The 12,225-nt window shown below is 48.4% G+C and overlaps 2 long non-coding RNA genes across 4 annotated transcripts in view; one reads left to right on the top strand and one right to left on the bottom strand.

Moving 5' to 3' along the window:
- The window catches only part of LOC139996411 (uncharacterized), a 283,455-nt gene that overhangs the window by 196,576 nt on the left and 74,654 nt on the right, over positions 1-12,225 (bottom strand). The gene's annotated exons all lie outside the window — the stretch shown is intronic.
- LOC139996523 (uncharacterized) lies at positions 8,065-11,086 on the top strand. Its single transcript, XR_011802276.1, has 3 exons — positions 8,065-9,331; positions 9,407-9,554; positions 10,700-11,086. It is a non-coding gene; the product is annotated as an uncharacterized lncRNA (long non-coding RNA).

Genomic DNA, 12,225 nt, shown 5'->3' with positions numbered 1-12,225 from the left:
TTGAAAACAGAGATTGACCCGAGGGATGCAGAGAGGTACGGAGAGGAGTATGTAAGGGCAGTTCCACCTGGACTGAGGCTGAATCCGATAAGTTCGACTAGCCCAGTGAACACGTACGTCGAGTTCCTAATCGCAATCGTCATCCCGTTGACCGTGTATTCGTTATCGAACCTAAATTCACCGTCATCGACATCTCGATTATTCACTCACCGATGTCACTCGTTAACCTTTGCAATACATTCGCTTCAATAAATATCATCTGGTGTACAACAACGATGGCCAACTCGCAGAAAGACTCATTACGCGCCCCTCATTCCAATGCCAACCCGACATACTACGACCCGTGCTTATTATAACATTTGAAGTTTGAATAAAAATCCGCGTCCGGACCCTTTTTGTTCAGCTGCGCTTCTTTTCCTGTTTGTCTATTTGTTGATTCAATTTGTTTATTCTTCGCGACGGAAACATCCTGCATATATTTACCATAATTGCAACGCGACATTCGATACTGTCCATTATTTAATATTGAACATTATTTATGGTTTAATGTAACAACACGCGATACTAAGAAATGGGCAGAATCGACGTGTTTGTGTACACAATTACAGAAATTGCGCAACAGTTGCACGGAAGGAAAATTCTTGCGCGAGTTTTCGCTAGTCTACTCGAATTACCGGAAATATAGCGAAGCTGACTGCGTATTACAGCAACCCTTTTCCATTATTACTATTCGGTCGAACGTTTCGTCGGTGCTTCCTGTCCCGCGATTCGGCCAATGGAATTTTAATGTCAATATTTGCGAGCATGCAGGATGCTGCGTAGCTCGTAGGGAGTTATGTTGCAGCGATGCGTGGGTAAATAATTACGAGAGGCAACTAAAATATTTGCAACGCTTAAACGGTCTATTGTTGCCGGTTTGCTGACCATACTTGGCCTACCACTGTCGATGCTCGTCTATTTGAAAATTTCCTGCGAAAAGTGTTTTGCTCTAACGATACGCTCGTTTATTCTTCGACATTGTAATCCCAAGTGCTACGAAGACACAGCGTACTGCCATTCTAACGATAGCTCGTTAGTATCGTTGTACAGTGCATCGAATATTTCGCTTGCTTTTTGTGATAAACGCGTGAACAATTAAACGTTGTACAGATTTCCCAGGCATTGTACGAAACGTCTGTATTTTACGCACTGCCGGTGCAGATATTCGAGAGACAGCGGTTGGCGAAGGAACAGGGACAATCGACGTTCAGCAACAATGGAAGGAGAGCCGGCCAGACAGAGGTAAATGCCCCGGAAGCTCGTACGTCGCAGAATCCGACGGCAGTTTCCGCGAATCCTTTATTTCTCGGAAGTTTATGATTCAAGTTACGGCGATCCAACAGGGGAAGAAGAATGACTGGCGAAGTTATATGGCGGTCGAAACTACGCTGTCGGGAAAGGGGACAAGTTCAAGTGGCAAGGTCAAGTCCCACGCCACCCACCAGCAAGATTTATTATAGTTTCCATACCGTGTCACACGTTGACCCAGTTTGGAAAAAAAAAAGGGGAGAAAAATGTACTCCGTGGCGACTGTGTCGAACGACATGGCTCGTGATCCGACGATTTATTTCCGGTCGCGTGCGTTCCGAACGCGATGGATTGATTGCCTTCAGGATTTCGTTAACGAGTTTCACCAACTCACCAACTCGCGCCTTCTGCTTGTGTGCGGACACGGGAAAAATGGAAAATCGAACTCGTCGCTGGTGGGCTCGCCAATGAATTTTTTCAAACGCTTCCTTCGATGCAACTTTTTCATTTAACTGGCCGATTTGATAACGATGGAAATATTCTTCGCGGAACGACGTACTTAAAATCATAGTTGTTGATATCTCGACTCTTATTCGATCGTATATTTAATATGTAAATTTCTATGGAATGAAATCCATGGAATGTCCGTCGAATTAATTTCGGAAAATGTTATTAAACTATAAAACGACGTTAGATATTCGTACGTTAAAATATTCAGCTCGAAACATCTTCATCTCTTGACACGCGAACACAACGAGGCTACGTACATTGTTCATTTATAAACAAATTATATTTCACGTTGGAATACAAGGATATTTCACGCATAGGCATAATACCCTTACGCAGACACCCACACAGGCATTTGAACAGGACACTTACACAGGTCATACTCATTACTGTATAGAGAGTGGGGCTCAAAGTATTTAAGGGATCATGGGTCACTACCTAAGTCTACTCTGAGAGTAACTGGCCAACAATTAACAATTCTTGTACACGTTGTTAATTATATCACTCGCTTGTATACATCAGGTTCAGTAGTTCTGTTTAATAAACATCACTGAATATTATTTCAGCATAAACGTTGTGTCTTCCACAGATTATTAATCTTAACTTCAAGACTCAATTCTAACATTTCGCATCAATATCGAGGGATTAAGGAAGCCTAAGAGACGTAGTTACATGAAGAAAATTGAATCTCCTGCACGAGATATAAACATTCGCCTCATCCACTTCCTTCGGAGAAGCAGGAAGGTTTCAACCCAACCACCTGTTCTACGAACAGAAATATACAAATCAACGAAGCAATTGCGTCAAATCTTCTAAGGAAACCGTTCTACTGTCCTCCTTGTATGAAGTACAAAAGCTTATAAGCGCACATAGTGGGAGCCTGTCCGCTACCTACCCGAACCCTCTTACACTTCTCGCCATCCTCGGCAAACAATTCGCGCGCGATTTCCACATCTCGTCACCTGCTGCACTCGCCCGCATCCTGAATCTTCTCAGCGAACACCGGAGGCCGTAACCTTGGGCCAGTAGACGGTGCATAGGCTTTGTTAGCGCGTAGGAAGCTGGCGGCAGCGAAGCCAACGTGTGATGGCGTCCTGAAGGACCTGTTGCTCTGACCGGTGGTCGGATCGGAGGGTGTTGGTGTTTGCCTGGCAGTTAGAAACAAATGGCCTCTGGTACGCAACAGAGACGGCCATAAAGCGGCGGCGGTTAGAGGCGGAGGAGTCGGTGTTTGTGGAGCAAGAGGGAGATGAGGAGACGGAGAAGCTGCAGGAGGTGGGGAAACGGTGTGGCAGGCTCGCAGGTCAGGGGTCGTGGGCGCGAGTATATCTACCCTTTGTTAATTCGGGCTTAATGGTGGCGGAGGGGCCTGGAAGAAGGAGAAGCGCGGCGTGTTGCCTCTGCGAGGCAGACAATGGGGTCACTAGGATGTTTCGTGCCAAGTTTTCATCGCCGGACAAGTTTAGACCGCGACGTACCGCCGACCACGGCCTTGCTCGTGCTCCTTATTCCAGCTGGACGTGCACGAAGCGAAGGATAAAGAGAGAAAGAGAGAGATGAAGAGGAAGATGGAGCGAAGGGAACGATAGCCGGAGCGAGATCGAACCGATAGGATCGTACGGCTTCGAACACACGGCGTGTTTTCGCGGCCAAGACAGACCTGGCGTGCTTTGGCGAAGCCGACTCGTACATTATGGATGCGGCAGCGAGCCGTGTTTTACGTAATCGGCGCGTGCCACCTGTGCTCCGGTAATGCGCGGAATGCGCGCGTAATCGCGGCGTATCGTGGAGAAAGTAAGGAGCTTTGTTTGGCAACGCTGTTTGCCAACATATTTTCTGGCCCGTTTAAAAAACTCCGCCGACCGATAAACGCCGATCAGACCGACGTTCCTATTATGACTGCGCGTATCGCGCGCTCTTGACCTACGACCACGTCCATTATGTTCCTCCGCAATTTCGGATCTGCCGATCGACCGTGTTCCTTTTATCGCGTGATTCGTAGTACGGGAACAGCAGTAGATCGAACGTGGAAACGATCGTTCTCTATAGAAGGAGGCAAAGATTTTGACCATTCGAAGCTGCTCGACTATAAATCGTTGGAATGGACTTGCAGCTTTGTGGTGGCGCGGATAGGGCGTCTATTTATGGGAATCTTTATTGTCCTTTCTTTTTCCATTTAGGGCTTGTAATAGTCCCAATTCCAGAGGATATAATTCAACTTGCGCAGGAATATAAGAAGGGAGTAAACAACAATTAGGAAGAAGATATATTACGAATCTCTTTAAACGTATCACACATCTCCTCAGCGACCGAAACGTACAGTTAAATGATTTCCCCATATTAGTGGAAGAATGTGATGCCATTATAAAATATACAAGCAAATTAACTGTATGTTTGTTTGTTATCCTCTGCGAAGTTTTACTACAGCGGAGGAGTAGGAGTAACTGTGGCAGTAATAACAACAGCAGTTGGCCTTGCGTATAAAAATTGCTTTTATAGCCAACTACAAAGCGTACAGTTATCGAAAAATATTTATAACGTCGTCAGCTGTCCCTTCGTCCCTTTCTGCCCGAGTTAACTCATTTTAGAAGCAACCGAAACTAATGAAAAACGAAATAGAATATCGGACAGAAGAACAGTTCGGTCTAAGGCCTCTTCTTCGCTTGCGACTAATCGCGCGCGACCGCAAAATCCATTGTCGAACGCGACACATTTTCCATTTATCAGACGCGTGCAACTACCAAGTACATGGAATAATAATCGCCCACGACTGGACGTCATTTTGCTGGCAGAGGCGCGAGAACTTCTGACTAACGGCGCTCCAGTATGTAGCACTGTTAACTTACAACGATGCTAGATACCATGATACAGTAATACCATATAACAATATGTAACATTATAATTTATAATTCGATATGACACAATTAATATAACAATGAGAAACTTTCCATGATGCTACACGTACGTTTGCCAATACTCGACAGAAAGGCAAAATAGAATTATTCGCGTTGTTCCTCAGTTTCGCCTGCAATCTTTCTCTTCGCTGCTGACTACTTTTTCCACGCAAATAGTTCATCGACCTTTTACAGGCAACGCTATGGCGGATCGATCGGTGTGTTAAAAACAGTACGGTTCCGTTAAAGAGAAGCAAGAAGCTGGGAAAGAGCAGGGGACAACCCTGAAGCCGCAGCAGCAGGTTAACACCCCGAAGAAAACTGAATCGTCAAGCTTGCCTCGGATCCGGCTGACGGGACCAGGAATACCGCAACGACAGAGACTCGTTTTGAGCGGAGAGCGAGGCGAAGCTGTCGAAACTCACGTCACGGACGTATTGACTAGGAAATCCGACGTAGGAGGAGTCGGAGGCGAGCGATGAGAGGGTGAGCCAGTAAACCGGGACTCGACCTCGCTCTGCATCTATGCCGCACACATCCAACCGAATGCTGCACGGCTGTGTGCATATCGGTGTGCAATACATCGAGCAGCTGCAAACTCGCAGTGCGAGCGAGCGAGAGAGAAAGAGAGAGAGAGAAGAAGGATGACGGCGGAGGATGAGGATGAGGTTGGAGGAGGTTGAGGGTGGAGAAGGCCCTCCAACCTCGTTTTCGCTTTCGTTCGGCCGCTAGCTCACGTGGCACATATTCACATATTCATCTCTACGCCCCTGCCTTCATCCCCTTGGCGGATACACAGGGAAACGTAGCACGTGAGCCGGTGTTCGTACGCGTACGTGTGTGTACGTGTGAAACGCACACGGCCGAGGAACGTGACGGTATTTCACGTGGATGCGAGAGAGGCTCAGCTGTGCCGTGACGTATAATCCCCGACGTGGCCCTAGCGAAACTTATTCGGCCACGTGCTTTCGAAACTTGGAGCCGACGCGCGGCGTGTGCGTACGCGCGGACCACCGGCTTCCCACGCGATCCCGCTCGCTACCCGTCACGAAATCGGGATGCACCGTTGACCTTGCGGCTATTGCCGCACCGCACGATCTACGATTTACGAGGCCGCACCGAAATAGTTGGCGGAATTACCGTTTTCAATGGCTCGAGGTATCGCATGGGCTTTGAGAGCGAACATCGAACGGGTGCAGCGCCTGTGGACTTTTACGCGTCCAAGGACAGCGCTGGGAATTTTTGACGAAAATCGGGTAATCTGATAATCAGGCAAGAAACGACAGGTACGTGCCAACAGCAGGTAATCCTGGCTTTTCTCAACTTTCGAGAAATATTCCAACGGAATGGAAAAACGAGATTCCATCGAACACGACGCGGAGAAGCTACGCGATCTTGCGAGGGTCCAGACACGCAGCCAATCCGACTCGGTTTCAACGTGCACCCAGTTTAGGACTGTGGTGCAGGACGCAAAATAGCCGTTTCGCGAAAATCCCCGAAGCGTGTCATTCGAGCTTTAGGGAACCTGTTGCTCACCTCTGCCTGCATCGTCTCTCACCTACTTTCCTTTTACACCACCCAGCCCTGTCTTCGGTTCTGTACACCAGCGATCGTGTGTACGTGTGTACAAGCAGCGACAACAACCACTTTGCGAATACTCCGAGATCCGACCCAGAAGTGAAAGCAAGGAAGGAGAGAAGACGGAACGTACGCCACTGTCTTATGGTAAAGTTCGCGGGTTGCACCGAGGGACCAACGGGGATTAAGTGGCGGGGCGCCACTTGTCAGGTTGGCCGTTTCTACACCTGTTCTCTGTCCATTGTCTCGATTTATTCCGTTACATCGGGTGCGTGGAAAAGTTTCAGTCTTTTCTTTTCTTCGGCGATTTTCTTCTACCTGTACACAGAGTAGACGCAATGGTCCTAATGCCGTGGCCCATTTCGCGCGACTTCTCGTCAGACAGAAATGCCATTGCCACGTTCTCTGCTGTCCGACTAAACTGTGGAATACTTTAATCCTTCGGAATGCATCCACGTCGTTCGTTCAGACATGGGAAGAGACGAAGTTTGGCGGAATTAAGATGAACGTGAACATGGAAAAATGGTAAAATGCTTCGCACTAATCGCGGATCGCTAAAGAAGGATCGCTAAACGCTCATAGAAGGACAGATAATAGCAGCGGAAAGTAAAAGCGAATAATTCGAGGCTCGCAATAAATCGGCACACGCGCTCTTTATATTGAGAAATATGGAAAATATCGCGGATTCAACCTGCCAAATAAACCTTCGTTCGCAGACCTGAGAAGAGACGAAGTTTGGCAAAAATTAAGATGGATATCAACGTTGAAAAGTGGGAAGATATTTTGTATTAATTGCGGGCCTAATTAAAGTCATAGAAACGCGGATATTATCTGTTGCTAACTGCTACGTAGGAAAAGGCAGGAATCGTGAAGAAGATCGGTACAGGACGCTCTTGGTATTCAAAAATATCCAAAATATTGCGAGTCTTGGTCTTTCTAAGTTGCCCATTCAGTGCTACTTAGAAGAAAACGTACAAACTACCCAAGATGGGGGTAACTTTTGTCTGGTTTGCGAGAAATACGGAGACGAAGATGGTTTTAATGCGGATAGAGCGAAATAAAGATTTCATCGGGGCGCACTCGGCTGGCGGAAAAAGAAGGAGAGCGGATAATTCAGGGAAATCAGGCTGTGGCAAAATGTTAACCGGGCCAAACACAAACGGTGCTCGTCCCAGTAGTACTTCTTTTCAGCCGCAAATGCCGAGTACCATGTAGACGTTGACAATAGAAGCGGGCGCACAAAGGCCAGCAGTTCAACCAGAAAACTTCTTTCATCCTCCTCGAAATCAGCGAGCGTTGAATCGCAAATCGTCGCATTAAGACGAGCCGCGACTTTTCTACGAGAGCAATCTCAGCGTACCACGCGCCGTGTGAAGAGTTCAATTTGTGCCAGGGGCAAAGATCCGATTCACCTCGAACTAGCGTGTACATTTTCAAAGAGCGAACGCAGGAGGAATTAAAGAGACCAACTATTGATTCCTCTGCAGCTTGGAAATTGCTTATCAGAAAATGGATTTCAATTACGAAAGAATATCAGCAAACGACCAAGTTACAGGAAAATCGATGCTTACTCGAATTCAGCCCACTCGAGTTTGAATAACTTAACTTCAAAAGAATGTTTAATAGAAGATACGAAGAAGAAGAAAAAAGAAGAAAGAAGGAGAAACGTAGGAACGCGCGTGTGTATATCGTACGTATAGGCGAAATATTTTATTGGAAGTGAAAAAAGATGGAAAACAATATCGGGAAGTGGAAATAACATTGCGTTACACAGCGACCTTGTTCTTTTCAACTTGGAACTTAAAAGCCAAATAAAATAAGAAACTCGCGTTAGAAAGGTATATCGGTTACAGGTCGGATGATCGTGCTATTTGGCATAAAATCTCTCCTTCTTTTTCCGTAACAATGATACTACCCGAATATTCCATCGGAATATTTCCGTCTCTATGGAGACAGTGCGGCCTGAAAGTTCTTCCCCGAAGAAGTAGACTTGGCGTCAGAAGGCAGAAGCAGAATCGGCAGACGTTCGTTTATCGCGAAAATCAAAATATCTCAGCAGTCCGAAGTGGGAAATTCAGTTTGCTATCGCAAAGTGCAACTTTAAATTTCCCATACAGAAGGCGGAGCCTGAAAATCCTCGGAATTCCTGCCCTGAATCGGTAGAAGTAGACCGCCAGTATCTACGAAACTTCGACGCAAAAGCGAGAGGAGATTGTTCGTGCCAAGAAATTGATAATATCGAGACAATGCGAACAAAGTTCTAACGTTGGACGTTAGAGAATATCGTCCGGCCCATCCTGGAGCTGACGTTTCCACCGAAAAAGCGGGGTCGGGCGATGGCCGGAAGAGGGGTCACCGTAGCGATGACAAGGCAACGAGCGACCTTGGGAGCCTTCCCACGGACGCGGCTAAGCCGTACTGCGAGCGTGCAGGAGGGGGGGGGGCCGAACGCAAACAACGAAGCAACACGGCAGCGTGAGCACAGTCGTCACCGGCAGTAACCTACATTTACCATGGAAGAGAGGAGAGCAAGCGAGCCGCTTCTACGTGTACGTGCACGAGCAACAGCCCGAAGGCGGTCGAGGGACCATTTGCAGCGGCATCCACTTGCACGGTTATGAATGGAGAAACTTCTGGTCTCGTGGGCTCGCGTAAACGTTAACACGCCGTCCGTACACGCGAGGGTCGGCCCGCTACGAAGAAAGGGCTCCGGTTTATATTCTCTGCGAGGCTCGTGCAACTGCAAGATCCGCCAGGCCAAAGGAACGGAAACTGAAGAAGGATACAACGAACACAGGGAACATGAATGCGAGCGGCGAGGACCGCAAGATCAGCGGCTAGCCGCAGCGCGTTGCTGTTGTACGCGAAGCATAGCTTAGCCTCTCGCTCGCTCTCGCGTCCTCTCTTTTCTCTTCCTCCTTCGTCTTACCCTCTGCCCATTCCGCAAGCGTTTATCCGACGCGTACATAAATATCCGGTCGACCACTCTGTGTACACGAAGAAGAGCGAACGAACGGCGATCCCGGCCGTCTTCCCTCGTGGCAGGCCCTCGTGTACGTGCATAAGTACGTGGCCCAAGTAGGAGATGAAGCAACCGTGCACCGTGTTCCTCCATAAATATACTTTGCTTACATTCGTAGGTTCTTGCGGATGAGAGAGCTGGCGAGAGTGGCCGGTAGCTGCGAGAGTACACGCCGCCAAGCAGCGGCGAAGAGGGGAAAGAGGCAGACAGATGAGGAACGTGTACATGAAAACCACCAACACGCAGAACAATGGAGTAAGCAACAGGTACGTGTATGTACATACACACGTATATAGACAGGCTGGCGCATTTTCCACGTGGGCCGTGCGACTGTGCGCTCGTACATATTCGTACATAAGCTGGGCTCACCCTACGCTAGGTATCACAGCTCGATGCGCCTTCTCTTTTTCTCCTTCTCCGCGTCTTGTGCCTGCTCTTCCGCTTCCTCCCACCCTTCCACCCTTCTCACACAATCTTTTCACCCTTTTTATCGCCCGACCCTGTTCCCTACCGCGCGCTATCTCGTTCTATCCGTCTTTCCACGTCGGTCTATCTTCCTATCTGCGCCTCAAGGCCGTTCCTCTTCGCTCCACGTGGATGAATCGCAAATCGCGGACGGTCGCCACTGGACGCGTGTCAAATCGAGCGGAAGCGACCAGACCAACGCCAAAGGTTCTTCCGCGTTCCTGCCACGGCTCGCGAGACCCGCTAGGTTCCAGGCAACCGGACACGACCCCGTTGTTGGGCAGAAAGAGAACGGCTCGTGGTCACGCGAGAGCAAAGGACGACCATGGCGATACGTTGACCGCTCGACAGCTGAGCTTCCGTGACGCGTACGTAAGCCGTACACTTGCGAGGCTGTGAACCGTGGACAGACAGTAGAAGAGATACCGTAGCTAGGCACGATCACCACGAACCTACTGTTGTTCCAAACGTGGGCGAATCTCGCGGCCACCTTGCAACTAACTGTAGCTTCTGCAGCTACGTCGTCCGAAAATAGAATTCGAGAACGCAAGTCGATGGCAAGGTATCGCAAACGAAACGTTGCGTCAACGCCTTAATGGGTTGGTCCTTGGCTCTTGCGACCTCGTTGGACACTTTGAGAAGCGCGTGCCTCGAAGCAAGCGATGACGAGTATACTCGTCGAACACAGAGTGCGCGTGGCTGTTGTAATTGTCTGTCCTTTTTACGCAAAATATTGCCATTTGCTCGTGACGAGTGTACTCGTCAGAGGCAGCTAACTGGCTGTTATCGACTGGTTTTCCCACTGTGTATGGGACTCCATAACTTGGCAAGTCATTTATCAGAATTGAGTCCAAGATACTTTTTTCATTAACCTTAATTAACGTTAACGAAAGCTTCCTAAAGCTTGAAGGACAACTGTGTGCGAAAGAGTGTTCTCTTTTCGCAGACACTGCTCGCTCCACGAACTACGTATGAGCCACCCTATAGAAGATCGAATTGGCAGAGAACTAGAGAGATGGATGGAGGAGGAGGTTCGCATGGACGTATCGTAGTACGGCATAAAGATGATAGAACCGAATACCGAGCGCATACCAGCAGTTTGACGTCTGTCTGCCAGCATAACCATCACGGAATTCCGCCTGGTGTTCTTGACCTATTAGCTGCAGGGTTGCAACCTGACCGTTTCACTTTCTCTGCTTGCGCAGCACTGAATGGAAAATTCGAGACCGAACTGTGAATGAGAAGAATACGGTTCCTACAGGTGGACTGACGCATTATTTATTTATTTATTTATTTATCTACCTATTAAAGCAGACGTATAAGTATGCGTAATATGAAACGCACATAGGAACTACGTACTAGCAGACAGAAGATCGGAAACTAATATAAATCAAACAAGGAACAGCAGTTCTTAATCGATGATCGAATTGAGAAGAAATATCAATCGAAGAATAGACACTATCGAAGTTTACTATTACGCCATTGACATCCGTATGGTATAGAGCGTTTCATGGGGTGCGCATAAAGGAAATCATAATATCGCAAACGTCTCGCAGGGGCGTTCGATCCGAGGCACTCGACGATTCAATGGCAGTCAACAAGTCCATCGAATACTCTGCAGGTAAACAAACTGTCACGAATCTTCCCTGCGTTCTTCCCACGCGAACATTAACTTGGAAACGATCGAACGAGAGGAACAATTCCGCGAACAGCGTGACCCGACGCTTTCGTAACAAAATTTCATACAATCGACGATAATCCAACAGCGGCGATCAGCTGGTGACGAGCGGCCAGCGACGCGAACGAAAGCGACGGCGAAGGATCTGGGTGGCGTGCAGGACGTTCAGACGCGATCCGAATTCGCGAAACTTCGATTTCAAAATGGCAAAGCAACTTTCACCCAGCATCGGCATGCACGGCATGATAACATGTTATGACGACGCGGCGTGTTTACCCCGCGCTCGCTCAACGCCAACGTAACGATATAAGCCATTCGTTCTGTTCCTGAAGGCATTACGCGCCACTATAGGCGTCGTAATATCGTTGTTTGCGGATTGACCGCGTTTTACCATTCGGCTAATTAATTCCATTAACTCGCTGCGGGGTGGAATAAAAGCGCGCGTATCGGCGCCCGGCAACGGAATTGTAACGCGGCCACGCGCACCACACTATTCCGTGTGTATCGAATTAATGAAGTTGGTAATCAGCGTTGCCAGATTCTGACTTTCGTACGCCGATGGGGGCGAGGAGGGAGGAGGTGCCTCGCCCTCCCTCCTCCGGCGTTCTCGCCCGACAAAAGTTAATTACTGCGGCCAGATACATGGGCGTGGGCGTGATTAATTATCGCGGCGGAGCGACGAACTCGCACCTTTGCCGGCATACGCAGAAATTTATGGAACATGTGCTTTGCGCTGTTTGGGAAATAATACCTGGTTTAATTACGAGACCGGTGTGCACGCGCGTCTGCAATTA

This window comes from Bombus fervidus, chromosome 18 (genome assembly GCF_041682495.2).
Source record: "Bombus fervidus isolate BK054 chromosome 18, iyBomFerv1, whole genome shotgun sequence".
Lineage (NCBI taxonomy): Eukaryota > Metazoa > Arthropoda > Insecta > Hymenoptera > Apidae > Bombus > Bombus fervidus.
This window is presented reverse-complemented; position numbering and strand designations above follow the sequence as displayed.